The following is a 15,655-nucleotide window of genomic DNA, read 5'->3' on the forward strand; positions in this document are numbered from 1 at the left end:
TTAACCGTGACACTTTTACTTCTTATTTTCTGGCTTGGATTCCCTTTATTTCTTTTTCTTATATAATTACTGGGGCTAAAACTTCCAAAACTATCTTGAATAATGGTGGTGAGAGTGGGCAACCTTGTCTTGTTCCTGATCTTTGAAGAAATGGTTTCAGTTTTTCACCATTCAGAATGATGTTGGTGGTGGGTTTGTCATATGTGGCCTTTATTATGTTGAGGTAAGTTCCCTCTATGCCTACTTTCTGGAGAGTTTTTATCATAAATCGGTGTTGAATTTTGTCAAAAGCTTTTTCTGCATTTTTGAGATGATCATATGGTGCTAATCCTTCAATTTCTTAATATGGTTTATCACATTGATTGATTTGCATATATTGAATAATCCTTGCATTCCTGGGATAAACCCCACTTGAATGGTGTATGATCCTTTTAATGTGCTTTTGGATTCTGGTTGCTAGTATTTTGTTGAGGATTTTTTCATCTATGTTCATCAGTGATATTGGTCTGTAGTTTTCTCTTTTTTTGACATCTTTTGTCTGCTTTTGGTATCAGGGTGATGGTGGCCTCATAGAATGAGTTTGGGAGTGTTCCTTCTGCTATATTCTGGAAGAGTTTGAGAAGGATAGGTGTTAGCTCTTCTCTAAATGTTTGATAGAATTTGCCTGTGAAGCCATCTCGTCCTGGGCTTTTGTTTGTTGGAAGATTTTGAATCACAGTTTCAATTTCTTTACTTGTGATTGGTCTGTTCATATTTTCTACTTCTTCCTGGTTCAGTCTTGGGAGGTAGTGCTTTTCTAAGAATTTGTCCGTTTCTTCCAGGTTGTCCATTATTGGCATATAGTTGCTTGTAGTAATCTCTCATGATCCTCTGTACTTCTGCAGTGTCAGGTGTTACTTCTCCTTTTTCATTTCTAATTCCACTGATTTGAGTCTTCCCCCTTTTTTTCCTGATGAATGTGGCTAATGGTTTATCAACTTTGTTTATCTTCTCAAAGAACCAGCTTTTAGTTTTATTGATCTTTGCTATCGTTTCCTTCATTTCTTTTTCATTCATTTCTGATCTAATCTTTATGATTTCTTTCCTTCTGCTAATTTTGGGGTTTTTTTGTTCTTCTTTTTCTAACTGCTTCAGGTGTAAGGTTAGGTTGTTCATTTGAGATGTTTCTTGTTTCTTGAGGTAGGACTGTATTGCTATAAACTTCCCTCTTAGAACTGCTTTTGCTGCATCCCATAGGTTTTGGGTTGTTGTGTTTTCATTGTCATCTGTTTCTAGGTTTTTTTAAATTTTCCCTTTGCTTTATTCAGTGATCTCTTGCTTATTTAGCAGTGTATTGTTTAGCCTCCATGTGTCTGTATTTTTTACAGATATTTCCTGTAATTGATATCTAGTCTCATAGCATTGTGGTTGGAAAATATACGTGATACGATTTCAATTTTCTTAAGTTTACCAAGGCTTGATTTGTGACTGAAGATATGATCTATCCTGGAGTATGTTGCATGAGTATTTGAGAAGGAAGTGTATTCTGCTGTGTTTGGATGGAATGTCCTAAAAATATCAATTAAGTACATCTTGTTTAATGTATCATTTAAAGCTTGTGTTTGCTCATTTTTTTCCATTTTGGATGATCTGTCCATTGGTGAAAGTAGGGTGTTAAAGTGCCCTACTATGATTGTGTTACTGTCAATTTCCCTTTTTATGGCTGTTAGCATTTGCCTTATGTATTGAGGTGCTCCTATGTTGGGTGCATAAATATTTACAATTGTTATATCTTCTTCTTGGATTGATCCCTTGATCATTATGTAGTGTCCTTCTTTGTCTCTTGTAATAGTCTTTATTTTAAAGTGTATTTTGTCTGATAGGAGAATCGCTACTCCAGCTTTCTTCTGATTTCCATTTGTGTGGAATATCTTTTTCCATCCCCTCACTTTCAGCCTATATGTGTCCCTAGGTCTGAAGTGGGTCTCTTGTAGACAGCATATGTACGGGTCTTGTTTTTGTATCCATTCAGCCAGTCTATGTCTTTTGGTTGGAGCATTTAATCCATTTCATCTAAGGAAGTTATTGATATGTGTGTTCCTATTACCATTTTCTTAATTGTTTTGGGTTTATTGTTGTAGGTCTTTTGCTTCTCTTGTGTTTCCTGCCTAGAAAGGTTCTTTTAGCATTTGTTGTAAAGCATTTGTTGTAAAGCTGCTGAATTCTCTTAGCTTTTGCTTGTCTGTAAAGGTTTTATTTCTCCTTCAAATCTGAATGAGATCCATGCTGGGTAGAGTAATCTTGGTTGTAGGTTTTTCCCTTTCATCACTTTAAATATGTCCTGCCACACGCTTCTGGCTTGCAAAGTTTCAGCTGAGAAATCAGCTGTTAACCTTATGGGGATTCCCTTGTATGTTATTTGCTGCTTTTCCCTTGCTGCTTTTAATATTTTTTCTTTGTATGTAATTTTTGATAGTTTGATCAGTATGTGTCTTAGCATGTTTCTCCTTGAATTTATCCTGTATGGGACTCTCTGCGCTTCCTGGACTTGATTGACTATTTCCTTTCCCATATTAAGGAAGTTTTCAACCAAAATCTCTTCAAATACTTTCTCAGCCCTTTCTGTTTCTCTTCTTCTTTTCAACTCCTATAATTCAAATGCTGGTGCATTTAATATTGTCCCAGAGGTCTCTGAGACTGTCCTCAATTCTTTGCATTCTGTTTTTCTTTATTCTGCTCTGAGGTAGTTATATGCACTATTTTATCTTCCAGGTCACTTATCTGTTCTACTCCCTCAGTTATTCTGCTGTTGATTCCTTCTAGAGAATTTTTAGTTTTATTTATTGTGTTTTCCTCATTGTTTGTTTGCTCTTTAGTTCTTCTAGGTCCTTGTGAAACATTTCTTGTATTGTCTCCATTCTATTTCCAAGATTTTGGATCATCTTTACTATTACTAGTCTGAATTCTTTTTCAGGTAGACTGCCTATTTCCTCTTCATTTGTTTGGGTTTTTACCTTGCTCCTTCATCTGCTGTGTATTTCTCTGTCTTCTCATTTGCTTAACTTACTGTGTTTGGAGTCTCCTTTTCGCAGGCTGCAGGTTCATAGTTCCCGTTGTTTTTGGTGTCTGCCCCCAGTGGCTAAGGTTGGTTCAGTGGGTTGTGTAGGCTTCCTGATGTAAGGGACTGGTCTGTGTTCCAGTGGATGAGGCTGGATCTTGTCTTTCTGGTGAGCAAGACCATGTCTGGTGGTGTGTTTTGGGGTGTCTGTGGACTTATTTTGATTTTAGGTAGCCTCTCTGCTAATGGGTAGGGTTGTGTTCCTGTCTTGCTAGTTGTTCGGCATAGGGTGTCCAGCACTGTAGCTTGCTGGTCCTTGAGTGGAGCTGGGTCTTAGCGTTGAGATGAAGATCTCTGGGATAGCTTTTGCTGTTTGATATTACGTGGGGCCGGGAGGTCTCTGGTGGACCAATGTCCTGAACTCGGCTGTCCCACCTCAGAGGCTCAGGCCTGACACTCGGCTGGATCACCAAGAATCTGTCAGCCACCCAGCTCAGAAGAAAAGGGAGAAAAAAAAAAGGAAAGAAAGAAAGAAAGAAAAAATAAGATAAAGTTATTAAAGTAAAAAATATTATTATAAATTAAAAAATGAAAAAGTAATTTAAAAAAAAGAAAGAGAGAGAGAGCAACCAAACCAAGAAACAAATCCACCAATGATAACAAGCACTAAAATCTATACTAAAAAAAAAAAAAGAAGACAGAACCCTAGGACAAATGGCAAAGCAAAGCTATACAGACAAAATCATACAAAGAAGCATACACATACACACTCACAAAAGGAGAAAAAAGAAAAAAATTGTGTGTGTGTGTGTGTGTCTGTGTGTGTATATAAGGAAGAGAACAACCAAATCAATAAACAAATCTACCAGTGATAATAAGCTCTAAATACTAAACTAAGATAAACATAAAACCAGAAACAAATTAGATGCAGAAAGCAAACCCCAAGTCTACAGTTGCTCCCAAAGTCCACCGCCTCAATTTTGGGATGATTAGTTGACTCTTCAGGTATTCCAGAGATGCAGGGTACATCAAGTTGATTGTGGAGATTTAATCTGCTGCTCCTGAGGCTGCTGGGAGAGATTTCCCTTTCTCTTCTTTGTTCACACAGCTCCTGGGGTTCAGCTTTGGATTTGGCCCCGCCTCTGCGTGTAGGTCGCCTGAGGGCGTCTGTTCCCACCCAGACAGGACAGGGTTAAAGGAGCCGCTGATTCGGGGGCTCTGGCTCACTCAGGCCGGGGGGAGGGAGGGGTATGGGGTTCGGGGCAAGCCTGTGGCGGCAGAGGCCGGCGGGACGTTGCACCAGCCTGAGGCGTGCCGTGCGTTCTCCTGGGGAAGTTCCCTGGATCACGGGACCCTGGCAGTGGCGGGCTGCACAGGCTCCCAGGAAGGGAGGTGTGGATAGTGACCTGTGCTCGCACACAGGCTTCTTGATGGCTGCAGCAGCAGCCTCAGCATCTTACGCCCGTCTCTGGGGTCTGCGCTGATAGCCACAGCTCGCGCCCGTCTCTGGAGTTCGTTTAGGCAGTGCTCTGGATCCCCTCTCCTCACGCACCCCAAAACAATGGCCTCTTGCCTCTTTGTTAGCTCCAGACTTTTTCCTGGACTCCCTCCCGGCTAGCTGTGGTGCACTAGCCCCCTTCAGGCTGGGTTCACGCAGCCAACCCCAGTCCTCTCCCTGGGATCCGACCGAAGCCCGAGCCTCAGCTCCCAGGCCCCACCCGCCCCGGCAGGTGAGGAGACAAGCCTCTCAGGCTGGTGAGTGCTGGTTGGCACTGATCCTCTGTGCAGGAATCTCTCAGCTTTGCCCTCTGCACCCCTGTTGCTGCTCTCTCTTCCGTGGCTCTGAAGCTTCCCCCATGCCCATCCTCCCATCTCTTCCAGTGAAGGCCTTTCCTAGTGTGTGGAAGGTTTTCCTCCTTCACAGCTTCCTCCCTGAGGTGCAGGTCCCATCCCTATTCTTTTGTCTCTGTTTTTTCTTTTTTCTTTTACCCTACCCAGGTACGTGAGCGGTTTCTTGCCTTTTGGGAATTCTGAGGTCTTCTCCCAGCGTTCAGTAGGTGTTCTGTAGGAGCTGTTCCACATGTAGATGTATTTTTGATGTATTTGTGGGGAGGAAGGTGATCTCCACGTGTCACTCCTCCACCATCTTGAAGTTATCCAAGGTAGAATTTCTAAGAGATGAAAAAAGGAGCCACTAGACAGTCTGCCACTTCTATAGAGTCTGGTAAAGGCATTTAAGATTTCTTCCATTGAGTCACTCTGTATGCACTTATTGTTTGTCTCTGGAAAGGGAAGGAGGAAAAGAAAGAGAAAAAGTGAAAAGAAAAGAAAAGAAAGAGAAAGGAAGGTAACAAGAGGAGAAACGGATGTTTGGAAAGTGATTTATAACTATTTCACTTAATCAAATGTTGACATACTGAACATCTTCCAGGCACTGGTCTAGGTGATAGGAAGAGAAAACCAAGTCCTGACTTTTGTGGAGTTTATGTTTGTGAGGAAAGAGAGACAATAAACAAATGAAGAGTAATTTCTGGGCCATGGTTATTTCCATGAAGAAATAAAAGCTGGTCTAAATGGCTAGAGCATGGTGCCGGGCGAGGCGCACTGTTTCATGTAGGGTGGTCAAGAAGGCGTCTCTGAGAAGGGGACTTTTACACAGAGAGTCGAGCAAAATAAGGGACAAAAGCTTGTGGGTATCTGGAGAGTAGGCATTCCAGGGAAGAGGGAAATGTGCCCACAGAAGCCTTGAGATAGCAACTTGCTTGGCAAGCCTGAGGAGCAGTGAGGAGAGCAGCATGGCTGGAGCCATGGGGGCAGTGGGGCATCGGAGGGATCGAGACAGGGAGGTAACTGGGTGAAAGCTGGGTGAGTTTTTGGAGCTAAATTAAGTCCACTGTACTTAACCATTCTCACCATTGGCTGTTATTTCTAGTTTTCTATGATGCCTATACAATGCATAATACTCATGCTTAGGAAACAGTCAAAAGGGTTGGCATCAGATGTAGGTTGCTATGTTCTTTTTAAGACCCAACTCTATCTATTGATTTTCAGATGAGGTGACCTATGATTTCACTCCAGACTGCCTATGCCAGAGGCCATCATACTCACAGATTGTTCATAATCATGACACATGAGTTTCCTACTCTACAGAAGGGTGTATACAGAGGAGAATGGAGTTCTGCCACGTGTATCTTAGTCCCAGGTCTAACATGCAGACATATTGCCCCCTTATTCCAATCTGCTCTGCTTCCTTCTGATTTAACTACAGGCAGTACCATGGACCACATCTACCTCTGATTTCTGCAGGTTGTGGAAAGAGAAAGTAACCACAACCACTGATCATATACATCACAGACATCTGAGTCCTTTCTTTCCTTTCACACACACACCATCTTCATGTGTTCCACAGAGTTGCCCCCCATCAAAAGGTAGAGAAAGGGGCAGAGTCATGGTCCTAAGGCTCCCTACTGGGGTCCTTTTTCTGTGCCTAAAGATGTCATAGGACATTTCAAAACTAAGCTACCTTTTGAGATATGCACTAACAGTCATTTGCAACTTGGATACACAAAACAGCATGACTGCTGTGGTTCATTGTAATTTGTGAGTATTCTGGTCAAACCAAATGCTGCCATTCAGGTCATACTATAATACTACTATTATTGGAATGTTTGCTTGTAGCATGGAAAGAAATGTATTTGCTTTTGGAAATCTCTGAAAATACTGATATAGGACCTGATTTAACAGAACTCTTTAATTCACAGTATTTAAAAGAATGCAGTATTTGAAGCCATTATTCTGTAAAATCTTTCCCATTCCTAGGAAGTAGGTGAGTTCACTCCACCACCATTATAATTTCCTCCTTTGTACACGCTTTGTACATGGTGGGTCTGGCCTCCCTGCTGCTTTGCTGCGACTCCTCAAGCAATAGCCAAGCTTGCTCATTTTCAGGGTCCCCGATTTCCATGACTCATAGAAACTAGCAATTAGAAACACGTTGCAGTGTTGGGTCATTTTTCTTTGAGGCCCTGACCAGTAGAGAATTATACTCCAAATCACATTTCCTGGTGTGTTGTCCTTTCTGATTGTAAACAGGCTCAACAGTGCTGCATTGTGTTAACCCACCAGGGTAGGTTGAGAAGCAATCAGAGTGAGTCTAAAAAACACTTGGCAGCAGGCCTAATGAAAAATGGAGTGGACAACCCCTGTCTTCCAGCCATGCTGTGCCCATTGGCACCCAGGTGTCCTGGGGGAGGCGTCCCCATGAAGCCAGCCGCCTCCCAACGGGGGAGGGCGCAAGTGCGCCTTCTGCATTTCAGCAGTATTTTCCTCCCCACATCCTACCAGGTGCCTCCGCCACCCTCCCTGCTTCGACTCTGCTGCGGGAACCACATCCGCAAGAGCCGTGTGGCTGACAGGGTCTTGGTGCTCTGGTCAGGTGTCAGGCCTGAGCCTCTGAGGTGGGAGAACCGAGTTCAAGACGTTGGTCCAACAGAGACCTCCCAGCCCCACGTAATATCAAACGGCGAAAGCTCTCCCACAGATCTCCATCTCCAGTGCTAAAACCCAGCTCCACTCAGTGACCAGCAGGCTACAGGGCTGGACACCCTGTGCCAGACACCCTGTACCAAACAACTAGCAAGACAGGAACACAACCCTACCCATTAGCAGAGAGGCTGCCTAAAACCAAAATAAGTTCACAGACACCCCAAAACACACCACTGATCATGGTCTTGCTCACCAGAAAGACAAGATCCAGCCTCATCCACTGGAACACAGGCACTAGTCCCCTACACCAGGAAGCCTACACAACCCAATGAACCAACCTTAGCCACTGGGGGCAGACACCAAAAACAATGGGAACTATGAACCTGCAGCCTGCGAAAAGGAGACTCCAAACACAGTAAGTTAAGCAAATGAGAAGACAGAGAAATACACAGCAGATGAAGGAGCAAGGTAAAAACCCAAACAAATGAAGAGGAAATAGGCAGTCTACCTGAAAAAGAATTCAGAGTAGTAATAGTAAAGATGATCCAAAATCTTGGAAATAGAATGAAGAAAATACAAGAAGCATTTCACAAGGACCTAGAAGAACTAAAGAGCAACCAAACCATGAGAAAAACACAATAAATGAAATTAAAAATTCTCTAGAAGGAATCAAAGCAGAATAACTGAGGCAGAAGCACGGAAAAGTGACCTGGAACATAAAATAGTGGAAACAAGTACCACAGAACAGAATAAAGAAAAAAGAATGAAAAGAATTGAGGACAGTCTCAGAGACCTCTGGGACAACATTAAACACACCAACATTCGAAATTATAGGGGTCCCAGAAGAAGAAGAGAAACAGAAAGGGACTGAGAAAATATTTGAAGAGATTATAGTTAAAAACTTCCCTAATATGGGAAAGGAAATAGTCAAGTCCAGGAAGCACAGAGAGTCCCATACAGGATAAATCCAAGGAGAAACATGCCAAGACACATATTAATCAAACTATCAAAAATTACATACAATTTTTAGCCACAGCAGTCAGAGAAGAAGAAGAAATAAAAGGAATCCAAATCGGAAAAGAAGAAGTAAAGCTGTCACTGTTTGCAGATAACATGATACTATACATAGAGAATCCTAAAGATGCTCCCAGAAAACTACTAGAGCTAATCAATGAATTTGGTAATATAGCAGGATACAAAATTAACGCACAGAAATCTCTAGCATTCCTATACACTACTGACAAAAAATATGAAAGTGAAATTAAGAAAACACTCCCATTTACCACTGCAACAAAAAGAATAAAATACCTAGGAATAAACCTACCTAAGGAGACAAAAGACCTGTATGCAGAAAATTGTAAGACACAGATGAAAGAAATTAAAGATGATACAAATAGAGGGAGCGATATACCATGTTCTTGGATTGGAAGAATCAACATTATGAAAATGACTCTACTACCCAAAGCAATCTACAGATTCAATGCAATTCCTATGAGACTACCCCTGGCATTTTTCACAGAACTAGAACAAAAAACTTCACAATTTGTATGGAAACACAAAAGACCCCGAATAGCTAAAGCAATCTTGAGAATGAAAAACGGAGCTGGAGGAATCAGGCTCCCTGACTTCAGACTATACTACAAAGCTACAGTAATCAAGACAGTATGGTACTGGCACAAAAACAGAAAGATCAATGGAACAGGATAGAAAGCCCAGAGATAAACCCACGCACATATGGACACCTTATCTTTGATAAAAGTGGCAGGAATGTACAGTGGAGAAAGGAGCGCCTCTTCAATAAGTGGTGCTGGGAAAACTGGATGGTTACATGTAAAAGTATGAGATTAGATCACTCCCTAACACCATGCACAAAAATAAGCTCAAAATGGATTAAAGACCTAAATGTAAGGCCAGAAACTATCAAACTCTTAGAGGAAAACATAGGCAGAGCACTCTATGACATAAATCACAGCAAGAACCTTTCTGACCCACCTCCCAGAGAAATGGAAATAAAAATAAACAAATGGGACCTATTGAAACTTCAAAGCTTTTGCACAGCAAAGGAAACCATAAACAAGACCAAAAGACAACCCTCAGAATGGGAGAAAATATTTGCAAATGAAGCAACTGACAGAGGATTAATCTCCAAAATATACAAGCAGCTCATGCAGCTCAATAACAAAAAAACAAACAACCCAATCCAAAAATGGGCAGAAGACCTAAACAGACGTTTCTCCAAAGAAGATATACAGACTGCCAACAAACACATGAAAGAATGCTCAACATCATTAATCATTAGAGAAATGCAAATCAAAACTACAATGAGATATCATCTCACACCAGTCAGAATGACCATCATCAAAAAATCTAGAAACAATAAATGCTGGAGAGGGTGTGGAGAAAAGGGAACACTCTTGCACTGCTGGTGGGAATGTGAATTGGTTCAGCCACTATGGAGAACAGTATGGAGGTTCCTTAAACAACTACAAATAGAACTACCATATGACCCAGCAATCCCACTACTGGGCATATACCCTGAGAAAACCAAAATTCAAAAAGAGTCATGTACCAAAATGTTCATTGCAGCTCTATTTACAATAGCCCAGAGATGGAAACAACCTAAGTGCCCATCATCGGATGAATGGATAAAGAAGATGTGGCACATATATACAATGGAATATTACTCAGCCATAAAAAGAAACGAAATTGAGCTATTTGTAATGAGGTGGATAGACCTAGAGTCTGTCATACAGAGTGAAGTAAGTCAGAAAGAGAAAGACAAATACCGTATGCTAACACATATATATGGAATTTAAGGGAAAAAAAAATGTCATGAAGAACCGAGGGGTAAGACAGGAATAAAGATACAGACCTACTGGAGAATGGACTTGAGGATATGGGGAGGGGGAAGGGTGAGCTGTGACAGGGCGAGAGAGAGGCATGGACATATATACACTAACAAACATAAGGTAGATAGCTAGTGGGAAGCAGCCGCATGGCACAGGGATATCGGCTCAGTGCTTTGTGACCACCTGGAGGGGTGGGATAGGGAGGGTGGGAGGGAGGGAGACGCAAGAGGGAAGAGATATAGGAACATATGTATATGTATAACTGATTCACTTTGTTATAAAGCAGAAACTAACACACCATTGTAAAGCAATTACACCCCAATAAAGATGTTAAAAAAAAAAGATGTGGCACATATATACAATGGAATATTACTCATCCATAAAAAGAAACGAAATTGAGTTATTTGTAGTGAGGTAGGTGGACCTAGAGTCTGTCATATAGAGTGAAGTAAGTCAGAGAGAGAAAAAGAAATACCGTATGCTAACACATATATGTGGAATTTTTTAAAAAATGGTTCTGAAAAACCTGGGGGCGGGACAGGAATAAAGACGGAGAAGTAGAGAATGGACTTGAGGACCGGGGGAGGGGGACGGGTAAGCTGGAACTAAGTGAGAGAGTGGCATGGACATGTATACACTACCAAATGTAAAATAGATAGCTAGTGGGAAGTAGCCACATAGCACAGGGAGATATGCTCAGTGCTTTGTGACCACCTAGAGGGGTTTGATAGAGAGGGTGAGAGGGAGACGCAAGAGAGACGTGATATGGGGATATATGAATACATACAGCTGATTCACTTTGTTATACAGCAGAAACTACTACAACAAAGTAAAGCAGTTATACTCCAATAAAGTTTTTTTTTTAAAAAAGAAAAAGAAAACTGGTGTGGACCTAAAAACTTTTAATAGGCTCTTTTTCTTTTTGTAGTTTCTTGCAATTTGGTTTTCATTAATATCAGGCAGTTGGGGACTTTTGAAGCCATTTACTCTGTATTTGAATTCTCATTGAGTGAGAGTTGCAAGGTAGAGCAAGTGTCTGGTGGCTGTTAACTGAGTCATGGGTCATTGAAAATGTAGTGTGCAGAATTGAATTTTGATTTTTTAAAAATGAGTCATTAACTTTTGGACCACATGCTCCTCTGTTCCCAGGAATGGAGTAACAGGGGCTCAATGCCTGTTCTTTCCAAAGCGTTGCATTTTCCTTGTCCCACCCACTTGAGTTTTGATGCTCTTTGAATTATGGTGTTTGATCTCTGTTCCTAAGGATTGAAGATTCTACCCATTCTTTCTTTGGATGAGTTGCTCCTGGCTGATGACCCTCGAATTGAAAATGATGTTTCCCCTGTGAACGTCCTAAGTTTAAATTCAGTGTTCTTCATATGGTCAGTGACTCACATGTGGATAGCTAGTATGATTTATGGAGTTTTGCTGTCTGCAAAGTAAAATTTTCTCGTGGCCCTTGGGGAAGACGCTCAGAGAGACCCATCCCCTAGACTGCTCTGGACCAGTTGACAGAATCAGGAGATGAAGTTCTCTCTACTTTCTTCCAAATGACTTGGATTAATAGTGGTGTTGTTTTCCATACCAAAGCCCAATTACATGGTGGAAGATTTTTAGTAATTGGGCCCTTTGGATTTTAAATCTTCTCAGGTCAGTGCCCACGAGGAAAGCCTTCAGTAGGAAGGACCCTGGGGCTTCGCACAGAAGGTAAATCTGATTTATAGGTGGACCTGGCATTACGTCTGTCACAAATACATTATGAATGGGCATTATACATTTTCTAACACACAAATCAACTCCCCCTGGCAAATTATTCCTCCTCCTAATGGATTACACCATTGGAAGTTCCTCATAATATTCATCCTAAGTTTTCACTTTTCTTAGTTTCATTACATTGATGAGTATATCCTTTTGCCTACGTCTTAGGGATGTTAGGTATATTAGGCTGAAGTTTATAAAATCACCTTACAATTCTCCATCTGGGCCCACTAAAATAGTAAAAAGCAGTTGTAGATAATAAGTGGATGCTGATTTCTGTTCAACATTTATACTGTACTGGGGCACAAGGAATACACCTTTAAGTAGATAAACATTTTTCTTCTTAAGTATGGGAAGTCATCCAAATAGCACTCAACCAGCTTTTCAGTTGTTTAGCTGCCATTAAGTTAGGATTTTGTTTCTTTGCTTAGAGAGAACCATGTCCAGTGTTGGTTTCCTTTTTCTTTTTCTCTATCTTTTCCCTGTCTGCCAACCTCTTGCTACATGACGCTTCCCTACAGACTCTGGATCTTCACTTTTCGGGAGAAACTGTACCTGGACTGGCCTGTCTCTGAACACAGAAGCCAGAGATGCTTTCAGACTTGAAAACACAATGATGGGGCCTTCCACCACAAAGTGGAGCTAAATCTGGGATTGCACTCATTTTGGAAAACCAACAATAGACTGTGGTAGGACCTCTAACAGAATGGCTGAGGTCAGCAGGTAGCGGTGGACTCACTACCCATGCACAGAGCCTGTTCTGCCCTGGGAAAGGACCCAGCTGTCGTCCTCTCCCCATCCAGTCTGTAGGAGTGCACACACAAGGGGTCGGTATTTTTGTGTGATCCCAAACAGTTCAGTAATGTTGTAATAAAATGCACACTTCACATCTGTACTGTGAAATTCCTAAACCATAATGAATACTGCTTCTTGGCTTCACTTCGTGCAGTGGAATTAATGTTCCCTCATGAATTGGAGCGTGGTATTCACTTGTTAACAGCCTCTTGAGGTAGGCCAGCTAGGTTAATCCAAGTCTGTTTTCTGTGGGTAGTCTAGGATTACATATTTCTCTGCCTGCCTGTGTTACATCTCACCTTCAAGATTACTTGTTTCATTTAACTGGTTCATTCTTTTCATCATCCAGCCTTTACTGAGCATGAAGTATGTGCAGGACAACAAGTGTTAACAAAGATCATTGTACAAGATCATTATAAAATAATAATCTAGATAGTTATTTTAAAAGATATGATCTAGACTCTTGGAAAATAGGAAGTGACTAGCTCTGTTAAGAGCTTCCCAGAGGACTTGGTAGTGGGAGAAAAGGGCAAAGGGAAAAGCTGAGGCAGGGTGTGGAAGTGTGAGCGTGCATGGGGGTCAGGGAAGGACCAATGGTGGAGAAGGGCACATGTGGGGTATGTAAGGATGAAGTGGCCGGAAATGGGGCTGCAAACATGATGATGATACTGGTAACAGTAGACTATGAAAGGCTTGGATGCCATATTCAGGAATTTAAACTTTATCCTAGTCATTGAGCAGTTTCTGTGTAGAGTAGTAAGATGATTATATGTATGTGTGTATAAATATATATACATATTCACACATGTAAATATGCACACACACACATACATACATATATCATCCTTTTAAATGCGACATCATTCCAGCCACTCATCCTATATATATATATATATATATATATATATACATATATATATATATATATATAAAATGCAGAAAAGAGGCTTTTTTACAAGAGAAAGTAAGAGCATTCCCTTGCATGCGCCCTCTCTCTCTCTCTCTCTCTCTCTCTCTCTCTCTCTCTTTTCTTTTTCTCTCTACTCACTCTCTTACTCTCTTTCCCAGAACTGTTTTTGGACCAGTAGTACTGAAGAAGATTCCATTAGTTTAGCCAGGGCAAGTCAGAGGATCACGGAAATGACCGCTACAGAGCAGGAAAGAGATTCTCTCCAGGTGTTTTTCTTACCAAAAGAAAGGTCAGGTTCACTGTAACTACAGCAACAATAAGAACAACTATGATTGATTGAACATATAAGTATACTCTGTATGTAAGACATGTATTATGTGGTTTACATGCCTCCTACCATTTAGTCCTTACAGTAACCATCTGAGGTGGGTACTATTTTTTTTTTTTTTTTTTTTTTTTTTTCGCGGTACGCGGGCCCCTCACTGTTGTGGCCTCTCCCGTTGCGGAGCACAGGCTCCGGACGCGCAGGCGCAGCGGCCATGGCTCACGGGCCCAGCCACTCCGCGGCATGTGGGATCCTCCCGGACCGGGGCATGAACCCGCGTCCCCTGCATCGGCAGGCGGACTCTCAACCACTGCGCCGCCAGGGCAGCCCTGAGGTGGGTACTGTTATTAGCCCTGTTTTACAGGTGAGGAAACTGAGGCTCAGAAGTTAGCTTGCTCAAGGTCACGCAGCAGATAATGGAATTCAAGCCCAGCCGGTCTGACCACCACGCCGCAAGCTGTGCAGGCTATAGGGACCATGGCCTCTCAGTGTCCAATTAGAAACTCTTTTTGCAAGTCAGTTTCTGGTTAGAATGGAGGGACGCGGCGCACTGTAGGAATGATGGTGCTTTTGTAGGATTGTCTTACTGTTGTGCCTCCCCCTTTGAGCAAATAGTCTTACAAGGAATGTGTAACACCTGCCTTTCTCTTGGTCAGCGTAGTGGCATGGATGAGTCCGATGCTGTATGAGAACATCCTCTGATCATTGTAAAATCCTTTATTGATATCGTATCTGTTGATATTCATTCTAAACGTATGTAGGAACTAGACAGCAAGCACATTTACAAACAGGACAGATATTTTGAAAATTAGTATCAGCCCCCGAAGGGTCGGCCTCGAGAGTAGATGTGTGCACAGCCCCTCCAAGCCCAGGGTCAGGTGCCCATCAGCACCCAGGCCCCGAAGCCAGCCCTTGCTGATCGCCCTGTCCCCCCAGATTTTTTACCCGGTGGAAGCACAGCTGTCACAGTTAATGACCAGCTGTTTTTTATTTTAACAATGGCTATTAAAGCCCCCACACAAGTATTGTTTCTGTACTATTCCCTCAGCAACTTTGGTACCTGGTTCTCAAGCTTTAATCAGGTCACTGAACACAGTCTCCAAACCTGAGCCCCTCCCCCCCTCCCCCAGGTCATCACGCAGAGTGAGTGCTTCCGGCTCAAGTGGCACTGTCAGATCTCTGCTGGGTGGACTTCACAGAGAAGGCAGAGGAAGGTTAGACGGGGCTCAGGTGGAGTGTTTCTAAAGCCATCTTAGGCAAAGGATGTAGACTTCGGCTATTTCCAAAGCAGCTTAGAAACAGAGGGGAAAACAATCTTGGTACTGGTCTTCCTGTATCAGAACTTTGCTCGTTGTAGTGTCAGTATTCAGCATACAGCGAAGCCCAGGAAAGGACCCCAGGACCTCTTTAACCACTCGGTGCCTCCTCCCTGGTATGGGACTACTGTGGTACCATCATGCTACGTTCATCTCTTGGCTCCTACGAGAAACTTGAGC

The 15,655-nt window shown here is 42.2% G+C and overlaps 1 protein-coding gene across 3 annotated transcripts in view; it reads left to right on the plus strand.

Annotated features, from left to right (window-relative positions):
• Positions 1 to 15,655, plus strand: part of PARD3B (par-3 family cell polarity regulator beta) — a 1,046,263-nt gene that overhangs the window by 944,968 nt on the left and 85,640 nt on the right. The window lies entirely within an intron of this gene.

The sequence above is a fragment of the Leucopleurus acutus genome (genome assembly GCF_964270905.1).
Source record: "Leucopleurus acutus genome assembly, chromosome: 6".
In the NCBI taxonomy this organism is placed as follows: Eukaryota; Metazoa; Chordata; class Mammalia; order Artiodactyla; family Delphinidae; genus Leucopleurus; species Leucopleurus acutus.